General features: G+C 44.1%; 1 pseudogene; it reads right to left on the bottom strand.

Moving 5' to 3' along the window:
* Positions 1 to 6,079: 6,079 nt before the first annotated feature.
* LOC101594668 lies at positions 6,080 to 6,825 on the bottom strand (annotated as a pseudogene).
* Positions 6,826 to 24,941: the final 18,116 nt, after the last annotated feature.

Below are 24,941 nucleotides of genomic sequence, written 5' to 3'. Positions count from 1 at the left end.
CAGCTGAAACCACAGAGGAACTGGGGAATACCTGTAACCCCACTGAGGAGCATCCCCAATGGACATCCCCAGTGGGGGCGGGGATGAGGAAAAAGAGGGTACCAACATGAGGTATCCATATGAAATATGTTATTAATGATAATAATAATAAACATAAAATAAAATAAATACACATTTAAAAAATCTTTTAAAAATTACTTAGATGATAAGAGGTAAAGCTCCAACGGGCTGTGTTAAGCATGGGAGGCCAAGCACCTTCTAGGGAGTCCCGGTCTTGAGAGGAAAGGGAAGAGCAGTGATTTGTCAAACTGAGAGAACAGGTAGACAGGAACACATTGGCTATAGAAGAGAGGGGCCGGCAGTGGGGAGAGATTGTAGGGAGTTAAAAAAATCAGTACCAGAAATTAGCTCAGCAGCAACTTCCTGGTCTTATCTTACGAAAGGACTGTGTAGTCTAGAGGACAAGTAACTCTGATGACCATGGCGCCCCAATGGTTAACTCCCTTGGGATCCATTTCCACCTCGACTCCTGCTTCTCCACGACAGCGTGCTCCATGCTGAGCAGTGGATCCCTCCCAGCTCTGTTTAATGTTGCTGTACTATCTGGGCTTGCTTGAGTCACCTGTGCAGTGACTGCCAGCCACGGCCTGGCTCATAGTTTCTACCAGCCTTTCGTACTGTTTCTTTCTCTCACTGGGCTATGGGCAGGTTCTTATACAGGAGAGAAGCCAGATGAGACATTCAGGCCTGTGCGCTGGACTAGGAGGGAGACAAGACCCAAGAAGATGCTCCACCTTTGGCTTCCTTTTCTTTTTAAAAAATGTTTTATTTTTATTTATTTGAGCGAGAGAATGAGGCAGTGGAAGAGAGAAGGAATGGGTGTGCCAGGGCCTCCAGCCACTACAGATGAATTCCAGATACATGCACCGCCTTGTGCATCTGGCTTATGTGGGTCCTGGGGAATCGAACCAAGGATCTTTGGCTTTGCAGGCAAGTGTCTTAACAACTAAGCCATCTTTCCAGCCCGGGCTTCCTTTTGTTGCAAATAAGTTTTTTTTTTTAAGTCTAAAGATACTCAAGAAAACAACAACAACAAACAAACCTTGATAAAAAGTTGGTAGCAATAACCTTGGTAACTGCTCACTCTCCACGGACGTCTACTTTCTCTGTGCGTTTTGCATCCTGTGAGGAAAAGGTTCAGTTTTCTGTTTTTGAATCCAGACTGGTACTTTAGGAAGAACTCCTGCCAAATTCTACCTCTTGGCCCACAGACTTCCTTCTTTCCCAATCGCAGGTTTCCACCAACCACTGATCATTTTGTCTAAGGGTCTGTGCCCAGGATCATGCCAGGACCACTTCAGATAAAGACAGCTCACAGACAAAATCAGCAGCAACAGTCTGTGCTCCTCTCGTGTTAGAAGGAAGCCCTGGAAAGAGCAATCCAGTAGGGAACTGTGCAGTTGGGAAACAACTAGGTTTCCCATAGCCACCGTTAATTAAAATAAAGAGAGTAGCATGCATCTCTTTAGGCATTTCCATTTTCAAATACTATGTGTTAAGCTGTTAAGAATATATGTTTCAAATGCAAATCAAAATTCTAAACAATACTCATAAAATATGAATAAATAAGCTCTTTAAAGCACTAGAGAATGTTGGGCTGGGCAATGGCCCAGCCAGTAAAGTAGTTATTACAAAAGCTTGGGGTCCTGAGATTGGCTCCCCAGTACCCACAGAAAAGCCAGGCCTGATGTAATCACCGGAGAGGTGGAGACAAGGATCTCTAAGGCTTACTGGCTAGACACACTAGACAAATTGGTGAGCATAAGATTCACCAAGAGATATTGTCTCAAAGTTAGGGCTGGAGTGATGACTTAGCAGTTAAGACGCTTGCTTGCCTGCAAAGCCTAAGGACCCATGCTCAACTCTCCAGATTCCACATAAGCCAGACTCACAAAGGTGAGGCAAGTGCAAGGTCACACAAGCCCATTAGGTGGCACAAGCGTCTGGAGTTTGGTTATGGTGGCTGATGTCCTAGCATACCAGTTCTCTCTCTCTAAAATAAAAAATAAAATAAAATAAAAAAAGGTGGAGGAGATGGAGAGATGGCTCGGCAGTTAAGGTGCTTGTCTGCAGAGCTTGCTGACCTGAGTTTGATTCCCTAGTACTCACATAAAGCCAGATACACAAACTGGTGCATGAATGCAGCTGGAGTCCATCTGTAGTGGCTGGAGGACCGGGTGTGTCTATTCTCTCTTCTCTCTCTCCTTGCAAATAAATAAAATTATTTTCAAAAATAAGGTGGAGAACAACTGTGGAAGACACTTAACATTAACCTCTGCCTCCATGCACATGCACACACATGTGCACCCACACACATATATGGACATACACACATCCATGCACATACTCCACACAAACATACATAAGCAAAAAATAAATTAATTTAAAAAATAAATAAAAAACAAATTTAAAAAAAAAGATGCCGAGTTTTTATTGAAATGTTGTTTTCACACAATAAACTCCATCCATTTGAAGAGTATAGTTTGATGACTTCCCAGCCCTGGGCAGAGGGGATGCACCTCCACTTTTGGGTGGTCCGCAGCATGCCCATCACGTGACAGCATGCTCCTGCTCCTTTGTACCCCACCACCTCTGTGGCAGTCCTCGGTGATGGCTTTCTGACACCACCATTTCGCCTGTCCTAAAATGTCATCTCATCTACTGCGTGCAGTGTGCAACCATCTACATCTGGCTATCTCAATGAGTGTGATTCTTTGAAGAATCATCGCAGTGTTGTTTGAAATATTTTTAGGACCGAGTACAGCTTTGGCTCTGGTATTCGAGGACAACATGACATCAACATGTTTTGTAAGTTTTGCTTAGTCATGAGGATTACTTTTTCTACCAACAAAGTTGGAAGTGTCTCCAAATCACCAGGGGATAGATTTCCATTTGTCCCTCCATCTGCCCTCATCCATTTGCTCTTTCTCCTAACAAGGAGTGAGCAAGAAAAAAAAAACACCAAAAACTTAAGTGAAATGTGGTCCCGCATATGCCATTTTCTGCAGGATACTGCTGGGCTTCCTTTGAAGTCAGGCATAGCCACCGGACCTCTTTGGAGAATGAAATATAAATGGGAATGATGTATGTGCCTTCCAGAAGGAAGCTTTTTTCCTCTTTTCCTGCTCTCGTCCACATAGGGACTACCTGTGGAGATAGGTCCTGTGGTGATTTGAATCAGATGATCCCCATAAAGTCATGTGTTATGAATGTTTGGCACTCAACTGCTGGCAGTTTGGGAAGTGGAGCCTTGCTAGAGGAGAAGTGTTGTTGGGGGCAGGCTTTTGGGAGTTAGAGCCAGCGTCTCCTTGTCAGAACTCGTTCGCTCGTCTGCCACCTTTCTCTATCTGCTGTGGCAGAGGTGACGCCCAGCTGCTGCTCATGCCACGCTTTCCCTTGCCGTCATGGAGTCAAAAGAAAGAAAGGGGCCAGAGGGATGGCTTAGCAGTTAAGGCATTTGCCTGCAAAGCCAAATTCGATTCCCCAGGTTCCACATTAGCCAGATGCACAAGGGGGTGCACGTGTCTGGAGTTTGTTTGCAGTGGCTGGAGGCCCTGTTGCACCTGTTCTCTCTCTCTCTCTCGCTCTCTCTCGCTCTCGCTCTCGTTCTCTCGCTCTCTCCCTCTTTCCCTGTCACATAAAGAAAGAAAGAAAGAAAGAAAGAAAGAAAGAAAGAAAGAAAATAAAGAATTAAAAACCAACTTTCCTCCCATCAGGTGCTTTGCTCAGGTGCTTTGTCCCCACACTGACAAGGTGACAACAGATCCTGCATCCACAAGTGAGCACAATTAACTCAGAACCATTCCAACCTGTGCTGAACGTGGAGCACAAGCAAGAAGCAGCCTTAGACCCTGGGGTCTGGGCGGCTACTGCTCAGTGCTAATCCATCCCTTTGGCTGGAAGAGCAAGTGAGATAGCTATATGAATGAAGTTTATTTTATTTCATTTATTTTATTTTGAGAGAGCAAGAGAAAGAGGCAGGCAGAAAGAGAGAGAGAGAGAGAGAGAGAGAGAGAGAGAGAGAGAGAGACCAGGGCCTGTAGCCACTGCAGATGAGCTCCAGGCTCATGCACCACTGTTCATTTGGCTCATGTGGGTTCTGGGAAATCAAACCTGGGTTCTTAGGCTTCACAGGCAAGTGCCTTAACTGCTGAGCCATCTCTACAGCCCTATGAATGAAATTTTATGCAGAGGATTCTTTTTTATATCTTACTCTGTAGGTCCGAAGTAGACTTCTTCCTTTAACCATGAGATTTAAATCTGCATTGAAAGGTTAAGTGCATTTACTAAGCATGCAATGCAGCATGTTCCATCCCTGACAAATACTGTCATTCCTCAAAAGGATTATGTCATTTCTAATTAACACTGGATTTCAGTATGTAGTAGGTACATAATAATTCCTCCACAGACAAATAAAGCAATTAGCAATTTGGGTTCTATCACAGACACTGTAGGTTAACTCTGATGCTCGGTCATTGGGCATAGCTAGTGTATATCTTCCACCTCCTTGGCATGTAGATGGAGCCAATGTTGCCAATGACAGTAGCAGTTCGTGAGCCATTTTTAGGCCCAAACAGTTAAGAACAACGTTTACCCATATGTACTCTCTTCTCTTGTTTAAATGGCTGATTTCAGAGGAAGACGAGACGTTAGAAAAAAGCAGAGCAACGAAGAGAGGAAATCCGGGTCTCTGAACAGCAACGTGGAAGCCTACTCACTCACTTCCTGTTCTACCGACCTGTGTCGGGCGCCGTCATGAGCAAAAAGGAAGCCCTTGGTTTCTTAAGGCTCTAATATTGTCCATTTGTTTACAGAACCAGCTAATTTAGTTGCCCTGAATAATATACAAAATCCAACACCTTAACAATGCTTTAGCATTACAATATGAAAGTGACATACATTACTCCTTTCAATTTAATCCACATAGACTTTGAGCCCTACTTCCTTCATGAAGAAACAGAACTCAGGTTGAGGGTGCTGCTCAGTGTTAGAGTGCTTCCCTACTGTGCACAAGGCCCTGGTACTGCAAAAGAAAGAAAAGAAACCAAACTCATCTAGCTTGTCAATGCCAAATACGTGGTAAATGTGAAAGACTAATCTGCTATAAATCCAGTGTTCCTACCTCTCTATGCTACACCAATTGAAGGCTACAAGAATGTGTTAGCTCAGATGTAGGAAATACATATGTGGAGGGCTTTAAGCCATGGCCCGCACCGGTCACTCCACACCGGCTGCCCAATGGCTGTGGACAGGGCTTGAGCTTCAAAGTGGCCGCTGCTTGCTCGTCTCCTTCCCTGCACCCCCCCACCCCACCCCACCAGATGCAATTGCAAGAAAGAGAATTCTGGGAAGCGAAACTCAGCCTAGTTAAATTGTCATATCGTCTGTATGTAACTTTTACAAGTTCACTTTTTTTCTATCGAAGAATTTTTGTGAACAGAGAACAGTCCTTAAAACTGACGTGTCCATCTCAGAGCACTTCACTTGAGGGGAAAATTGCTGAGCAGTTGGAGTTTGAGCTCTTTCCAGCTTCCGTTTTTCACTTTTTTATTTTATTTTATTTATTTATTGATTGATTCATTTTAGAAAGAGAGAGAGAGAGAGGCACAGATAGAGAATGGGCACACCAGAGCCTCCAGCCACTGCAAACTCCAAATGCATGCACCCCCTGGTGCATCTGGTTTACCTGGGCCCTGGGGAATTGAACTTGGGTCTTTTGGCTTTGCAGACAAGTGTTTTCACCACTAAGCCATCTCTCTAGTCCCTCCAGCTTCCATTTTTAAATGGCCTTGCCAGTTTTGCTGGGGCTCTAGGTAACTCTGGGGGTCAATTCACTTTTTTCTTTTTTTGGCTCTTTTCAGTTTAATTGCATGAAGTTACACTAGTCCAAGTTAAAAGTGGGCCCCAAATGGTTACATTATACAAGCTGTGAGGTTTTTAAACTTGTGACAAGGGACAGAAGGGACATGCTACTCATTGCAAGGAAATCCTTACTTGTACTTCAGAGAGCCACTAGCACTTAAAACCTGTGAGCCTTCAGCTGATGGCACTTGGCCAGTCCAGTCTCTGTTAGGAACTGGCACATGTTCTTGTGCTCGTCACCCTGTAGCTGGATCACTTCTCCATATTCTGGATGCTCAAGTTCAGTACCATTGCAGGCAAATTTCTTCTTGAACGCCATCACTACTTTCTTTTTATCGTAATCATCAGCGATCCCTTGGACAGTAGTCAGGGTCTTCTTGTGTTCCTCTGTTGAATTCTTTTTTTTTTTTTTTTTTTTTTTTTCGAGATAGGGTCTTACTCTAGCCCAGGCTGGAGTCTCAGGGATGCCTTGAACTCACGGCGATCCTCCTACCTTTGCCTCCCAAGTGCTGGGATTAAAGGCATGTGCCACCACACCCAGCATCTCTGTTGAATTCTTTTTTTTTTTTTAATTAATTAATTAATTTATTTGAGAGCGACAGACACAGAGAGAAAAACAGAGGGAGAGAGAGAGAATGGGCGCGCCAGGGCTTCCAGCCTCTGCAAACGAACTCCAGACACGTGCACCCCCTTGTGCATCTGGCTAACATGGGACCTGGGGAACCGAGCCTCGAACCGGGGTCCTTAGGCTTCACAGGCAAGCACTTAACCGCTAAGCCATCTCTCCAGCCTTCTGTTGAATTCTTATATGGATATAATCCTCAGTGCCAACAGGAAGCAGGTCATCACCCTTACTTGCATCAGCAAAGGGTCGAAAGAGTGGAGGTTCTGGATAGTGGACATACGATACGATTGCTTTTCCTCGGTGGAAACGCCTGTGGAAGGCGGCTGCGGGAGGAGGCGGGCAGTGGGGATGGAGCGTTGGGAAGCGAGGGGGAGGCAGCTGAGTCCTTGGCGGTGGCTCACTGACTGGGGCTCACTTTTTAAATGTAAATTTTTTTTTCTGGACAACTTCCATAACTGTAGACAATAACCCATGGTAATTCCCTCTCTCCCTCCACTTTCCCCTTTGAAACTCCACTCTCCATCATATCCCCTCCCCCTCTCAATCAGTCTCTCTTTATTGTGATGTTATTATCTATTCCTCCTTTTATAATGGTCTTGTGTAGGTAGTGTCAGGCACTGTGAAGTCATGGACATCCAGGCCATTTTTTGCCTGGAGGAGCCACGTTGTAAGGAGTCCTACTCTTCCTTTGGCTCTTACATTCTTTCTTCCACCTCTTCTACAATGGACTCTGAATCTTGGAAGATGTGATAGAGATATTTCAGTGCTGAACACTCCTCTGTCCCTTCTTTTCAGAACCATGGTGCCTTCTGAGTCATCTCAAGGTGACTACCATCTGAAAAGAGAAGGTTCTCTAACCAAAAGTGAGAGTAGCATTAATATATGGGTATGAACATTAAGAGAAGTGCTTACTGGGCAGTTTGGTGAGTATAGTATATACATTTAGTCAGAAACCAGCAGACGTTCCACCCCTAGGGCTCATGACTATCCCTGTTGTAGGTTTTCAGTATCAGGGATGTGTTCCCTCCCATGGAGCAGGCCTCCAGTCCAGTTAGAGAGTGGTTGGTTCCTCCCATAACAGACATCCCACTACTGCACTCGTTTTTACTTTTGTGTGTGCATGGTGCATATGTATGTATGCCCTGTGTGGTATATATATGTGTATAGGCTAATGTTGACCCTGAAGGGATTGCCTGAGGGTTGGAGTTCCCCTCCATCATTTACCTTCCTACCTTTCCTTGCTAGGAAGTTTCTTACCGATTGAGGAGCTTGTGCTGGTCAATCTCAGTGATTCTCTGGTCTCAGCTCCCCCACAGGACTGGGGTTACCAGTGTGTGTGACCAAACCCAGATATTTACATGGGTTCAGAAGATTCAAACTCAAGTAGTGTCGACTCCTCAGGCCTCATACTTGGACTGGAAACGTACTAACCACTGAATAATATCTCCAATGTTAGTTCACTTTTTAAAAGCATTTTTCTTAGGGAAGTTGTGAACATTGTAAACATTTCCAATGCATGAAAGACAAGGCAGTTTCTGCTAGGGGCACCCCCCTACCCTTTTGTAACCACCTCTAGAGGCCACAGGCATCAGCTTCAGAGGATCACAGAGGTGTGGTCTTTGGGAAACACATCTACTGTCAAGAGTGGGACAAATAACCCTGGAGATTGGTGAAATGATTTTAGGGCATATATGCCTATGTTACTTTTGATAGCTATATTCTTTCAATGTGTATTAGAAAATGCATGGAGTTATAGTAAGAGGAAGATAGACAAGTGTGGTGGTGCATGCCTTTAATCTCAGCACTCAGGAGGCAGAGGTAGAAAAAGGATCATCATGAGTTTGAGGCCACCCTGAGACTACATAGTGAATTCCAGGTTAACCTGGACTAGAGTGAAGCCCTACCTCAAAAAACCATAACCAAAACAAAACAAAATAAATAATAACACAAAGATGATAGTTTAAATTTTCTTTTTAAATGAATATGTTTTTAAAAGTGAGTTGGTCAGCCAGGCCAAAAGAGCTAATGGGTGCAATAGTGGCATGTCTATTATAGTGGAAACCATCCACTCTCTAATTGGCCCAGAGGCCCGCTCCATGGAAAGGAATACTGAAATGATACTGAAAACCTACAACAGGGGTAGTCATATAACAGGGTAGGGGGTGTAACGTCTGCTGGTGTCTGGCTAAATGTATATACTATGCTCACCAAACTGCCCAGTAAGCACTTCTCTCAATGTCGATACCCGTATACTAATGCTACTCTCACTTTTGGTTAGAGAACCTTCTCCTTTCAGTGGCAGTGACCTTGGAATGATTCAGAAGGCACCATGGTGCTGAGAAAAAGGGATAGAGGAATGCTCAACACTGAAATATCTCTATCATACCTTCCAAGGCTCAGGGTCTATTGTGGAAGAGGTGGCAGAAAGAATGTAAGAGCCAAAGGAAGGGTAGGACTCCTTACTACATGGCTCCTCCAGACACACAATGGCCTGGGTATCCATGACCTCACTGTGCCTGATACTACCTACACAAGACCATCATAACAGGAAGAAAAGATCATGACATCAAAATAAAAGAAAGACTGATTGAGGGGGGGAGGAGATATGGTGCAGAGTGGAGTTTCAAAGGGGAAAGTGGGGGAAGGGAGGAAATTACCATGGGATATTATTTACAATTGTGGCAGTTTTCAATAAAAAAAATACCAAGTAAATAATAGTGCGTTAAGTCTATTAAACAAATGCTACTGCAAATAGTTTGCAGGTGTCAAAACCTATAAAGGTGGAATCAGCTATTGCACTTTGAGAAGATACTATAATGCGAAAGAGCTTAAAGTGCTGACACTAAGCTGGGTATGGTACCATGTGCCGATGAGCCCAGCATTTGGGAGGCAGAGATAGGAGGATCACCATGAGTTCGAGGCCAACCTGGAGCTACAGAGTGAGTTCCAGATCAGCCTGGGTTAGAGTATGACCTTACTTTGAAAACAAAACAAAAAAAAAAAAATCATAATTATTTAGGACAGGCTGATAATGGTTTTAATTACACAAAGCAGCTAGTACATTCCCCTCTTTCCTCAGAACCTGGTCTCTAGCTGGATCTTGCCAGCTACCTCCTAAGTGACATTCACGTTCCCAGGACCCCGTGTGGTAGTCTCTCTCGAGAGGACTGATGGTGTTGTCTGGTTGGCCCAGACACCAGCTCAGGGACACTCAGTCACTGGAGCAACCACACCTGGATATTTCAGAGGCCTTGGAACCAGTCACTACAGGGTGTCTTCCAAAAAGTCAAGGAATAAAGCAGGAAGCACCCATGTACTTGTACCCCACCCTTCACGCACCCCCTCTGTACGTGCACAACTCAAGATACAGTCTCCTTCTCTGAATTTCCTAGCCAACTCTTGAAAATTGAAATGTCTTTGTTCTAGGGCTCTGGATGCCAGAGTTTGACATGCCAAAAAAGAAGCCCAGCCAAAAAGGGTGTGTGATAGTGTGATTGAGGTTGGCTCAGCCCTGGTGTACTTGAAGGGCAAACTTGGCAGGTTGGCTTTAGGTGAAGTGGAAAACAGGCTCTCCATGACATGTGTTCCTATGAGTCAGTCATTCTGGGTCACTGTGCATAGGCATCTGTTACCTCTAGAGTCATGGCTTGCCTCCTTTCTAACCTGGTACAGATCAAACAGAGCTCAGCACAGGTTTTGCCGTTGTTAATGCCAATACAGATGTAGCCAGTCTGGCCTTCTGGACTGATGGGAAAAGAGCTGCATAGAAGCAGGTCCCTACCCTATTTCCAAAACCAATAAACTGTTACTAAAAAAAAAATAATAATAATAATAAAAGGTTATTCTTGACAATTTCAATACATATGGACAATCTACCATGATCAAAATCCCCTACCATAACCTTTTTTCCTTCCTTCTGAATGCCCCCTCCACTAAATCCTTTTTTCTTTCCAAGTAGTTTCTGTTCTATTTTGATGTCATCATTTTTAATCCTATTAAGCAGGTAAAATGATTATTGTACAGACAAGAAATAACCAGTGAAAATGGCTGAGGTTAGGTTTCCTGACTGTGTACTGGCATTTGTGTATGTGTGTGTGTGTGGAGGGGTGATTATTGATTAGTCATATCCTGGCACACAAAACTTAGGACAGAGCTGGAAAGAGAAGGGTTGAGGAAGATAAAAGCTAGTATCTCCACTTTTATTGTCGATATGAACCTTGCGATTATCTAGACTTTAGCTGAGAGTTATGGATTTCTTTAAAAAAGAAAAAAAAAACCCACAAATTTTGAGATAGTCTCCTGCTGTCAAGGCCAGTATCGAACTTGCTGCATAGTCAAGAATGACCTTGAACTTCTGATCCTCCTGCCTTCTCCTCCTGAGCACCGAGGTTGGGGGCCCATGGCCCTGTGCCTGGTTTTATGCGTGAAGAATTGAACCTAGTACATGCTGGGCACGTACTCTACTAACTAAGCTACATCCCTCACCCAATTTGGAGATTTTCCCAATAGTCAAGAGCACCGAAACCCTGCTGGTACAAGTGGACAACTTGCTAATGACCAAATCCCAAGTTCTGACAAACACCAGGCTCAACCAGAAAACCACTGCCACAGCTCGCTGGGTCCTTGCCTGGTTCTCCTTCTTCCAGCACCTATTCACAACGTTTTCTTGCCCATGGGCAAGTTGGCAACCACAAGACACACAGATTATGAAATGTAGCATTGAGAGGCACACTATGCCAGATTTCTGCTCACCAGCCTTCACCTTTTAAAGAAGACTCACTGTTCACTTCAAATTCCAGTGGAAGCAAATCACATGATGGTCGGATCCCATAGATAAACAATTTCTGTGACATGAACATTTTTTTTAAAAAAAGAGACTTGGATAAAATTCCAGGTCACCTACTTCGACGCATCCCTAAAGCCATGTTCAGATTCTTTGAAGAAGTGTACATGTCTAGGAAGGAGTATTTATCCATTTGATATAAATTCCTAATGTTTACCACAAGTCTTCCCACACTTAGTAAAAACCATCATATTGGGATGCATTCTGGGAAAAGAGCTACACGACCCAGTCCAGAGCAGCGTTCTTCAACTGATGCCATTCTCTGCAGGGAATTTATGCAACATGTCCTATTCCAACTGTAATGCTTAAGTTCTCTTGTCAACTTAATCAGGTTAAGAATGAAGAGTCGGCTGGGCATGGTGGCGCATACGTTTAATCCCAGCGCTCGGGAGGCAGAGGTAGGAGGATTGCTGTGAGTTCAAGGCCACCCTGAGACTCCATAGTGAATTCCAGGTCAACCTGGGACAAAGTGAGACCCTACCTTGAAAATCAAAAAAAAAAAAAAAAAAAAAAAAATGAAGAGTTGATGGGCTGGAGAGATGGCTTAGCAGTTAAGCACTCGCCTGTGAAGCCTAAGGACCCTGGTTCAAGGCTCGATTCCCCAGGACCCACGTTAGCCAGATGCACAAGGGGGGCACATGCATCTGGAGTTCAGTTTGCAGTGGCTGGAGGCCCTGGCGCGCCCATTCTCTCTCTCTCTCTCTCCTTCTCTCTCCCTCTCTCACTCTTTTTCTCTCTGTCGCTCTCAAATAAATAAAAGTAAACAAACAAAAAATTTTTTTTAAAGAATGAAGAGTCACTTGGGTGGGTCTACGGGGTGTTTCCCAGAAGTATGAGGCCAGGAAGTTCTTCCTCCAAAATGGGTGGCTTGTCCGGTGGTGAACTATATATAAAGAAGGGTCCATTGCAGAAGAGGTAGTGGAAAGACTGTAAGTGCCAAAGGAAGGGCAGGACTGCTTCAATGTAATCGTGCAGACAGAAACTGGCCTCACTACCTACGACCTCATGGTGCCTAGCAATAACTTCACAAGACCCTCATAATAGGAAGAGATGATAACAAAATAAAAGAGAGACTAATGGAGAGAGAGGGAGGGGATATGATGGAGAATGGATTTGTAAAGGGAAAAGTGGGGGAGGGGAGGGGAGGGAATTATCCCGGTTTATTGTCTGTAAGTATGGAAGCTCTCAATTAGAAAAATGCAAAAATAAAAAAGCTCCAAGAGAACACAGTCCCTTTCCTCCTGGCTGGGCATGCCGCTTGCTGGTGAGAACTTTTCACCTGCTGCTCTCACTATTCACCCCTACTTGCAGCTCCCCTGCTTTGACCTTCACCAGTATCGGAACCAAGTTTCAGCAGCCTTCCAGTGTGGACTGAAGACCAGCGGCTCTCCAGGAATCCTCATTGCCTGCCCACAGGGCTGCATTGGGACAGCTGAGGCATCCAGCTTTACGGACTGAGCCGCTACCAGGCTCCTGGATGCTCAAGCCTGCAGACGCCTATTGTTGGACTGCTATAAGCTAATCCATTTGTGGTTTGAATTAGGTGTCCCCTGCGAATGCATGAGTGTTGATGATTGATTCTCAGCTGATGGCAATTTGGGAAGTGGAGCCTTCTAGAGGAGATGTGTCTCTGAGATCAGGTTTATGGGTGTTATGGCCAGCTGCCCCTTGTCAGTGTTTGGCACACTCTCTTGCTGCTGTTGTCCACCTGATGTTGGCCTGGAGGTGATGTCTAGCCTCTGCTCATGCCACATTTTCCCCTGCCATCATAGAGCTTACCTGTAAGTCTATAAGCCAAAATAAATCCTATTCTCCCATAAGCTGTTTTGGTTAGGTGCTTTCTGCCAGCAAGAAGGTAACTACAATACCAATAAATCCCCTTTATAATACAAATTATATAATTTATATATGTTAAATTATAACTATATATTTAGAATATATAAATTATATAATATAATATGTATTAACATATGTAAATTATATTATAAAAATGATATGATACAAATCTCTAGGTTCTGTTCTTCTGGACAACCCTGACTAATGTACCCACCAAGCATTGCTAAAGAGCTACTATTGTTTGAAGCCAGTGTCAAATGTCTGTGCACATTTGGTAACTGGAAAAAGGCCAACATGAATAGGCGAAAGAAATTAGAACCAAGTGAACTCATTAGTATATTTAATTCCTGTGGACCATTTTTAAAGCTCCTATAAAGTCAAACATAGTTTTCAGGGGCTGGAGAAATGGCTCAGCAGTTAAGGTACTTGCCTGCAAAGCCTAACCACTCCAGTTTGATTCTCCATTACCCACATAAAGCCAGATGCACAGGGTGGCATATGCATCTGGTGTTTGTTTGCAGTAGCTAGAGACCCTAGTGTGTCCATTCTCTCTCTTTCTTTCTCTCTCTGCCAGGTGTGGTAGTGCACACTTTTCATCCCAGCACTCAGGAAGCAGAAGTAGGAGGATCACTGTGAGTTTGAGCGAGGCCAGCCTGAGACTACATAGTGAATTCCAGGTCAGTCTAGGTTAGAGGGAGACACTACCTTAAAAACAATAAATAAATAAATAAATCATAGTTTTTAGGTAGCAAGTATATCTGTTACTTTCTCATTGCTAGGACAAGATCCCAGCCAGAATCAGTTTTCAGAAGGAAAGGGCTTAGTTTCAGCTTGTAGTTTTCAGGGCAAGGCCATCATTAAGAGGAAGCATCCTGGGAGGTGACAGCCGGGCATCACATTTCCACATCAGCACAGAGGAAGAAGAAAGAGAAGAGAAGGAAGCCACAAATGGCCTCTCCCCAGTGACAGACTTCCTCCAACAAGGCCAAACCTCCTAAAGGTTCTATAACCTTCCCAGAGTTACCAACTGAGGATGAAACAGATTAGTCTAGGGAGAACATGTGACATCCAAACTACCATAGCAGGGGATTTCAGGAACGATACTACAAAGGGATTGTACTTGAGGCATTTCATCTGGTATCACAAAAACCAAAGCGCTTCCCCACAGTAGTTACTCAGTCTGGAAAGAAAATGTCCATATTTATGTAAAATTATGATTGAGAGGACACTTACTAAGGACTACCTAGTTGGTTAGGTATTCCTATTTATATCTAAATCATAATTATCACAGTGACATCATGGTGAAAATTACATAAGGAATTAAAAATTACTTTTGATCAATCATATTTAATGATTACATCATCCTCTCCCCCTCAGAATTGTGAAATCCCACATTACAATGCGCTTCCCCACCTTTTGTTCTCACCAACTTCCAGATCCATTTTATTACAAAGGCTATTAACTCTGTAGCTTAGCAGGTGTTGATTCTGATTCATGTGTAACACATTATTTTTTTTTTCAAGATATTATGCAGCAACAAAATTTTTGTTATCTTTTTGAAACTCAGAAAAAAACTCCTCTTTATCATCCTTTTTTTTTTTTTTTTGTCTCTTCCTTCTGTGTGTTCTGTCCTTCTTTAACACATTATTTGCCAATAAAGTTCTGAATGACCCCAGCATATCTGAGCTTTGGAATTCTCTAATACCTAACTAGTCCTTTCTAAAATAAAGGCAAGAAATTGAGGAACAGAGGAATGTTTGCCAGTGTGAGTCTGTCTGTAAGTTTTAAACTCTGTATCATAACTATCCATCTACATATCTATTGACATCAAAATGTAGTGTTTTGCAAGCTGCGGCCATATCATGTCCATACTTTTATATAAAAGGACAGGGACTGGTCCAATTCATGACTCCAATTCATATCAGGGTAATTTTCTTGAAAACAAAACAAAACAAAAAGATCAACTTTCTTTACACATTTCATAGATTTTTCTCCCAAGTCAGTCCAACATACACTCTAAGGCACTACTGAGATAGGAAAATGCAGAGAGAAAAAGTCAGTGGTTTTTTTTTTCTAACCTTCAAATACCTGAGTAGGGGAGTGTATTGTCTTGGAAGTTAAGCATCATGGAGAGTGAAAGGATTTTCCTGGGAGTCTTTCTGTGTTTTGGTAGAGATCCTGAAGTTAGTTATTGGGGTTGGCCTACAAGCTCATCATTAGGTTTGTACTGGTGGCCACAGAGGGTCTCATTACCCCCTCGCTGCATGGATCAGTTACAGCCATGCTTCAAGCAGTTAGTCGTCAAAGACAATATGAGTCAACACAAAAAGGAATTATGTATGGGGTATGGTGTACCAGAGAAATATCTATAAATCGTTAAAGATGCTAAAGCTAAGGGATTTTGATATCTAACAAATTGTTGTATTTCCTCACTTTTGCTGATTGCTGATTTGAATATGGCGAACATCTCTGTGAATATGCAAAGCAATGGCAGCTGTATACTGAGAATGTCTCTTCACTGACGGCAAATGTGACAAAGACAGATCCAGACAGTGACTAGCCCCTGCTCAGCAGAGCCAGGGAAAACAACGGGTGATAATTCATGACCTGACTTAATATTCTCATGTGTTTAGTCACAGTGGCAAAATACTTGCAGTGATGGCTATTTTATGTGTCAGTTTGACTGTCTTAAGGAGATGCTCAGATTGCTGGTGAGGCAGAGTTTCTGGGTGTGTCTATGAGATTAAGTCCTTGAGTCACTAGCTCAATAGAGAAAATCTGCCCTCCCCAGTACAGGGGGACATCTCCCTTTCTTATTTTGAACTGGGACATCCACCTGCCCCTGACCTCAAACAAAACAGCTCCTAGTCTTCAGGACATCAGACTGACACATAGTATCAGCCTCTCTCACCCCCTCATTGCCAGCAGCCCCTCACTGGTCCTTTAACAGCAGCACTCTGGTTCTCCAGCCTACACGCAACATACCGTAATGATCGCGGCCATCCCATGATAAATGACCTCACGCAGACCTGTGATATCCCAGTGGCTCCATTTCTCTGAAGAACCCTAAGTTATATGCCTGCCTTCTCAACGCCACGCCGTTTTGGAAGTCATGAATTATGTGAGCAGGAGAGGCCTTCTAGAAGTGGATTTCCAAGTGCCAGAAAAACAGAAAAGGGTAACTCTCCTGGACTTTGTCACCTTGTATGGTGCTCTGCACATGCAACTTCCATATTTTGGAGATGGGAATATTGACAGCCTGCGTTACTTTAAAGGCTCACTCTGTTCTATTACCTTGACAGTTGTCAGTTAATGATTCATGTGGGGCAATAATATTCATCCTTACAAGTTACATCAGACCAGGATAGATAAATTTAAAAGGAAAATATATTTTACTAGCTTTTTTGAATGTTGTAAAGCCTGACAATACTTTGTCTCAGAATGTGCCTCTGTGAGTGGGGCTGGGTGAGGGAGGCTCAAGGAAAAGCAAAATGCCATCACTGAGGACCCTCGCAACCTCAGGAAGCACGACAGGATAACAGGGAAGAGGGATACAGAAAGCAGGAACAAAAAGCAAGCCTAAAATGAGCCTTGCCTTCTGAAAATTCTGGTGGGTAAATGTGTCCTGTGGCCCATGGGGCCATGTGTACCCCAGAATAGCTGTGAAAGTGGCCCAACACCTAGTGGATGTCAACATCATCTTGCAATGTCAGAAGGCTGGATGGATACCCTTGGCCATGATTTCATCATCACTGTTGTCTCCAAAATAACATCTGAAATCATGTAAACTTCAATATATCCAAGGTTGCGTGTGTCATAAAGCGCTCTGGTTGTTGGGCTATGTAAAAGTTAGAAGCCTTTCCATCTATACAAGAGATATAACATTCGGCACATGCTGTCCTTTAATTCACCACAGACAACCATTCCCCTGAGAGTGACACTTGCCTCTTTGGGGAGTTTAAATGGCTTCTCCTAGAACAAGAAGGCAATGAGCCTCAAAGGTAATTTTAAGATTCCACCTTGCAGGAAGCGCAAAGCTGTTCAAAACTTCTGTTAGTGTGCAGAAGCTGTGGATGAAATCCTGATTTCAACTCCATTAGGTCCAGCCGGCAGCATAAGCAGATATCTCTTCTTGAGTGCTGAGAACGACACTTGAAAGCCACAGGTGACATCAGGTGGATGTAGGAAGCAGTGTGTCTGTCACACCGAGGGTGTGCCTACATTTCTAACTGCTCCCCTGGGCAACTGGGCTACAAGGATTGTTTCTTAGGACATCCTTTAAGAGAGTCAACAAGGTCCAAGAGACCACACCATGGCTACACGCAGCTTTGGCTCAAACACTTAAAGGGAATCTAAGGGGATACTCTCTTTTCAGCCTAATTCTTTTATTTTTATTTATTTATTTGACAGAGAAAGAGGGGGACAGAGAGAATGAATGGGTGTTCCCGGGCCTCCAGCCACTGCAAACAAACTACAGATGTGTACGTCCCTTTGTGCGTCTGGCTAATGTGGGTCCTGAAGAATCAAACCTGGGACCTTTGGCTTTATAGGCAAACACTTTAACCATTAAGCCATCCCTCCAGCTCTCAGCCTAACTCTTTAAAAAAAAATTTTTTTTTATTTATTTGTAAGCAGAGGGAGGGAGGGAGGGGGAGAGAGAGAGAGAGAATGAGAATGAATGGATGCACCAGAGCTTCTAGCTGCTACAAACAAACTTCAGATGCGTATACCACTTCATGCATCTGGCTATATGTGGGCACTGGGGAATTGAACCAATGCAATTAGGCTTTGCAGGCAAGTGCCTTAACTGCTGAGCCATCTTTCCAGACTCTTAATACTTAATATTTATTTATTTGAGAAAGAGAGAGAGAGGCAGATAGAGAGACAATGGGCACACATGTGTCACCTTGTGTATCTGGTTTTACATGGGTACTGGGGAATCAAACCCAGGTCCTTAGGCTTTGCAGGCAAGTTCCTGAACTGCTAAGCCATCTTTCCAGACCCTTAATATTTTATGTTTTTATTTGAGAGAGACAGATAGACAATGGGCACACATGCGTCACCTTATGTATCTGGTTTTATGTGGGTACTGAGGAATCAAACCCAGGTCCTTAGGCTTTTCAGGAAAGTGCCTTAACCACTGAACCATCTCTCCAACCCTCAGCCTAATTCATATCTGTGCTGTGATGGAAAGTTAGCAGTGTCTGTAGCCTGCAAATGGAACTAATGACACTACTTATGACAAAAAGTTGTTGTAACAAGTAAATGGCACACTATACAGGAAAACACTTCTTAATACAAAATGCTTTACAATTGAACATTATAATTGTTATATTCTATAACAAGGAATGATGAGTTATTCTAATGCACTCATTAAGCACTGAACTCTAATTTCTGTTAAGATTTTTTAGGCTGTTCCTTCTATTTCAACTTTGTGTTCTTTCTCCTCAGTTTGTAGCCTTGAGATGGGAAATCCGCTATCTAAACATCTACGCCGTTGGCAGGCATTGCTGTATTTTTCTAAGAGCTGGGATTAATGATACCTTCAGATCATCTCTAAAATGTCTTGATTCTATTATGATTGTGTTGTTTTTGAATCATTCCCTGAGACTCTACCATATCCAGGACTCCCATTTACTGCTGCTTTGAAACTGGATAGTTGATCAAGGACTATTTGGGGGAAGAACTGAGCAGTAAGTGCAACTTTTAAACAGGCACAGCGTCCTGGCCCCAGACCTGATACTTAAGCCAAAGCCCGGCCTGTGGGAACTGACTCTAATCAATCACTTCATTGTTACTAAACACAGTGAACCCAGTGGCCAAACATGCAAGCCTGCCCCAAGCAACTGAAAGGCCCAAGAATTCAGAAGCTCAGAAATACTATCACGCTCCAAAGGGAGCTTAAGCGGGCCCCCTGCATACCTCAAACTCCAGGCTTTACTCTCTGTTAGAACCAAGTAAAGAATCCCTCTTCTCATTATATCAGAGCCCGCTCCTAATATAAAACTAGGTAAAAAGGGCATGAGATAGCCCTCAAGGATGGGAAATGAGTAATGAAGTGAACCACTTATTTGGTTTCTGTAAATAGCCTGCCCCATAAGCCTTAATAGCCCACACTGTAAGCCTTAGTAGCCTTAATAGCCCACACTATAAGCCTTAGTAGCTCGCACCATAAGCTGTAGCAGCCTGCCTCAGACCACCAAGGTCATAGGAGACTGATACCATACTCTGCTACCCCCACCTAAGGAACTGCACAAGTGCTTCTAAGGTCATAGGAAACTGGTACCACACTCTGCTACCCCCACCCAAGGACCTGCGCAAATGCTTGAGCAAAGTAAACTAATTGGCTTAGAAACTATGGGGTGGCACAAACTGACTGGCTAACACCCTGCGGGGCTCCTGATATTAAATAATGATTGGTCTAATGCACAGGCTTTGTTAGAAACCCTATAAAAACTGTCCCATTCCTGCATTCGGGGCTCTGCAGTCCTCTACCCCTGTGCGGTGTACGACTGTGGGCCCCAGCGCGCTTGGAATAAAATCCTCTTGCAGTTTGCATCAAGACCGCTTCTCGTGAGTGATTTGGGGTGTCACCTTATCCGGGCAGAGTGTGGGGGCCCCCTGCGGGGGTTTTTTCCTATACAACCTCTGCGGACCACCACTCGATTTTCCTCACAAGCCTGTCCAAGGGTTCTCCTTGACTCTCTGTGAAGCATGTGGGTTCCAGTCAACTTCCAAGGTCTCTTCAAGTCTGTTTTCACCTTCAGGAGGCATGGTTCAACAGCGCGTGGGAGCCTGTGAAGCAGGGTGGGAGACAATGGCAACTGGTTTTTAACTGCAGAGATTCAGCCAACCCATGGCGAAGGGCTTTAAAGGTTTGGCTAGTTATGTCTTTAAACTGCTCACCTCAGCTGGACACTGGCTGGGGCTCCAAGAAGGAAAGGAATGCTATGTTATGCTAATAAACAGACCTTCAAACATCCAATAAAAAGCAACTTGGGCTTATAGTTCTAGAGGGTGGAACCCATCGTAACAGGGAAGGACTGGCAGGAACCGGAAGCCCAACCTTGCCATCAGCCAGGAAGCCCAGGAGGAACAGGAAGTGAGGCCAGCCTGCAAAGCCTCAAGCCTACTCCGCAGGGGGCCAGTTCCGCTCACAAGTCTCCACGGCCTGAAGGCTTTGCGACGCTCCTTCTTAAGCCCAGGTCTTCTTTTTACAAACAGCGCCACCAGCAGGGGACCAGGTGTTCACACACATGGCTCTGAGGGACTTTCTATATTCAAGCTGCAACCACAGTTGAAAAGACATCCTCAAGAAGTGGCTATGCTCACCTCAAGACTGACCCTCACTCAGCTCTTCATTCTTTGACACTTTCTTTCCTCCAAGCCTAAACTTATATTCTAGAATTATCTGTTCTCACACCAAAAGAGAACTATATCTACCTTTTTATTTTATTTATTTATTTTTTTTATTTCGGTTTTTCGAGGTAGGGTCTCACTCTAGCCCAGGCTGACCTGGAATTCACTATGTCGTCTCAGGGTGGCCTCGAACTCACGGTGACCCTCCAACCTCTGCCTCCCGAGTGCTGGGACTAAAAGCGTGAGCCACCATGCCTGACCTACCTTTATTTTTAAACCATTGTTTAATTTTGCCAGCCTCTTTTACTGAACTATTATTTTTTTTTTTCCCTAAGAAAAATGCTTCCCTCTTAAGTCTCACGTGTCGATCCAAAGGAAAAGGGGTGGACACAGGTTAGGGGAAGGGACCAGATCGTGACCCCTCTTTCCTGCTACCCATATAATCCCGGGTCTGGTGGGTAAGACAGAGTCAAGTACAAAGTTTCCTCTCGGCCCTCCTGAATGACATTATCCATGTCCCACTCCAGATTACCACGGTGATTTACGTGCAGCCCTAACGTAGCCCTCGTCACTGTCACTGTGTGCTGTGTGTTGGAGTTGTCACCGTTCTGCCTAAACTCCTTGTTTAGAGAAACGACCTGGTCAGTCATGTCTACGCTCATCTCCCAGAACAGCGCGGGCAAGTTGTGCCTTGAGAGGTCTCAGGACTTGCTCTGTCGTCCTCCACAGGCACGTGGGCAAAGGTGGAGGGGAGAAGTGAAAGCAGCGAGGCGAATTTTGATGTTTGAAGAACAGGGGTGATGAGCATGAGGGATTCATTATTGTGCCCTCTGTTTTTATGTGAGTCTTGAAATCTTTCATAACACGGTTCGAAAATCAACGTTTCCATTACAAATGCTTCGATGAAATGGTCGCTTTTCTTGGCAGAGCTCTCATTTCAAGTAGTTGAGTAGGAGCGTCCGTTCTGGTAGGCTGGCCAATGGAGTCCAAGCATGATTTTCAGCGCCCGGCCCGCAGTTCTTTGAGGACCATACTCCCGTTGCCAGGAGACTGAGGCTCGCTCACGCTGTCAAGGACCTGGTGCTGTTGCCTCCCCTGACATTGCTCTCTTGCATTGCTCAGTTTCCACTGTGCCAGCTCAGGGATGATGCCCTGGCATCATTTCTATAAATATGGAATCCTAATATTTCTATTTGTTTTTTTTTTTATAACTTTAGCACTAATTAAAATCTCTATTGTTGTGGTGGTTTGATTCAGGTGTTCCCCATAAACTTAGGTATTCAGAATGCTAGGTTCCCAGCTGATGACGATTTGGGAATTAATGCCTCCTGGAGGTGGTGTATTGTTGGGGTCAGGATTATGGGTGTTATAGCCAGCTTCCTTTTGCCAGTGTTTGGCACTCTCTCCCATTGCTGTTGTCCATCTGATGTTGGCCAGGGGATGATGTCCACCCTCTGCTCATGCCATTGTTTTCCCTGTCATCGAGTTTGTAAGCCAGAATAAACCTTTTCCCACAGCTGCTCTTGGTTGGGTATTTTCTGCCAGCAATGTGAACCTGACTGCAACAATCATACATCCATCTACTTTTAACACCTTTATATGAGAAATCATTTTAGAATGAGCTTTTTAATATAATTTCTTAACCACAGAAAAGTTGAGAAGATAGTTCTCATATACCCCATACCTAATTTCCCCTCTTACCTTAACATTATTTTAATGCGCATGGTACACATGTCACGAGTTTTCCTCCCTGAGGTCCGCATACCTCCTGCGCTCTATCCACCAGCCACTCGGGTGGTGATGATCTGGGGCAAAGCGCTGGATCTGTTCTCAGAAGACCTGGGCTTAAGAAGGAGTCAGCAGCCAGTTGCCATGCCTGGTAAGTTATTTTAAAAAACTCCACCACAATGCACAGAGCTGTGCTGACTCCTGAGGGAGTGAGGACCGTGCAAAGGGAGGACTGTCTCCTTGGGAACAGCTGCTGGGCTAGAGAGAAGCTTGCCAGAGGGCCACTTCCAGAGAAAAGAGAAACCAACAGTGGGCCACTTACACAGGCTGAAAACACATATGTGAGCCTGGTGCAGTGGCATTCAGGCAGTAAAGGTAGGAAAATCACTGTGAGTTCAAGGCCAGCCTGAGACTACATGGTGAATACCAGGTCATCCTGGGCTAGAGTGAAACCCCACCTTGAAAAAAATATAAATAAAAGAAGAAGAAAAAGAAAACAAAAAATGAGAGACTTCTTGAATTAAAATCCTACTGGAAAGAAGAAGGGGCCAGAGAGCTGAGCCTAGCATAGGAATGAGTCGCTCTTCAAGACACTTATCTGCCTCTGACACTTCAGGAGCCAAACATGACCTTCTGAGAACACATTTGAATTATTGGGTAACCTTGCCATCTTTCAATGGCCAGTAGCAGTACTCAGGCTCAGACCCCAGTAAAAGTATCAGGCTCTCAGCCTAGGCCATCAAGGTAGGCTTGATAAAGGAATGAGACCCAGTTGGATCTGGAGATCACATAGACAAGGAGCTGTTCTTCTTATACATACGACCCATGTGGTATTTAGGAAATACAAAACAAAAATCATCATTTTATCTAAAATTTGTGTATTTATGTAAGACAAGATTTTATGTTACCCAGGCTGACTTCAAACCCTCTATATCCATGGATGACCTTAAGTTTCTGATCTTTCATCTCCTAATGGCTGAGATTACAGAAATGCACCACCACGCCCAGTTTCTGTAATGCTGGGCACTGAAAGCAGGGTTTCATGCAGGGCAGACAAGCACTACAGCAGCTGAGCTACATCCCAGCCTGAAAATTCAGCTGTAACTGGGCACACTGGTGTGCGATCTCAGTTGTCAAATCTGGAAAGCCTGCTTGGTGAATTTGTGGTGGTCAATATAGGGAATCCCCCCAAGTTATCTACACTCTAATTCCCCAAATCTGTTTATCTGTTACCATTTGGAAGTTGTGTCAAAGTTAAGACATAAGGTAAGAGATAAGAGATCATAGTGATTATCTCTGTTCTCTCAGTGTCATCCTGAGGGTTCTTATGAGAAGGGCAGCAAAACCAAAGGCAGAGAAAAGCAGATACAGGAGGATGCTGCACAGCCTCCCCTCCCCCCAAGATGGAAGAGGACTCATGAGCCTGGAAGCTTCTGTCTCCAGAAGGCAGAAAAGACAAGGCTCCTCCTCTAAGGTCACCCAAGGGAAAGGCAGCTGTCCCACACCCCGACAGGAGATGGAGAAAACCCATGTCAGACTACAACCCAGAGCTGTATGATGGTAGATATGCTATTTAAATATGTCGAGTTTGTGGCAACTTGCTAGTAGAACAGAGAAAGCTAATTGTGGTGGTTTGAATCAGATGTGCCTCATAAATTCGTGTGTTCTGAATGGTTGGTCCCCAGTTTACAGCAATCTGGGAAGTGGAGCCTTGCAAGAGAAGGTGTGTTGTTGGAGGAAGGCTTAAGGGTGTGATAGCCAGCTCCCACTTGCCAGAGATCAGCCCATTCTCCTGCTGCTGTTTTCCACCAGCCTTGGCAGAGGTGAAGTCCAGCCTCTGCTCTGCCATCTCTCCCCTGCCATCACGAAGAGACTGTAAGTCACAATAAAAGTCACCCCCGCCCCAGCTACTTTTGACTGGGTGCTTCGTCCTGTCAGTGAGAAGGTAACTACAATACTAATATATAGTATAATATATCTAACTATTGTTAGGTTCAAGACAAGCCAGAGATAAACAGACTCCCTTTTCTTCATCTCAGCTTCAAATGATCTCAGCTCACAGTCGGATTAAAACATGATCTGCCAAACAGAGGGAAGGGTGATGATTCTCTGGAGGAAGACAGGATCATCTGGAAGTTTTATGAGCAATGTCCAACATAAAATAAAACCATGAAACAGAACCATGTGATGTAAAATCTGATGAGGAACAAATAGCACACACACACCCACACACACACACACACACACACACACACACACACACAGAGAGAGAGAGAGAGAGAGAGAGAGAGAGAGAGAGAGAGAGAGAGAGAGAGAAAACCACTGCTAATCTAGATCCAGAATCAGCAAAGACGTCAGATTATCAGCATATGAGGAATTAAAGTTCACTGGGTGAAAAGGTTTTTAAACAAAAGACTTTCATAGATAATTGAATTTGTTCAAAAATAAATATTTGAAAAAAAAGCAAAACTAAAATAAAATATGAACTACAACTTCTATAGATGGTTTTACTAAAAACTTATACACAGTAGAAGAGAGACTTTGTGTATTCTAAAACAGCCCATAAAAAGTATCCAAACTGCCGGGCGTGGTAGCGCACGCCTTTAATCCCAGCACTCGGGAGGCAGA

This window comes from Jaculus jaculus, chromosome 7 (genome assembly GCF_020740685.1).
Source record: "Jaculus jaculus isolate mJacJac1 chromosome 7, mJacJac1.mat.Y.cur, whole genome shotgun sequence".
Classification (NCBI taxonomy): Eukaryota; Metazoa; Chordata; class Mammalia; order Rodentia; family Dipodidae; genus Jaculus; species Jaculus jaculus.
The sequence above is the reverse complement of the archived record's forward strand: the minus strand, read 5'-3'. Positions and strand labels throughout refer to the sequence as shown.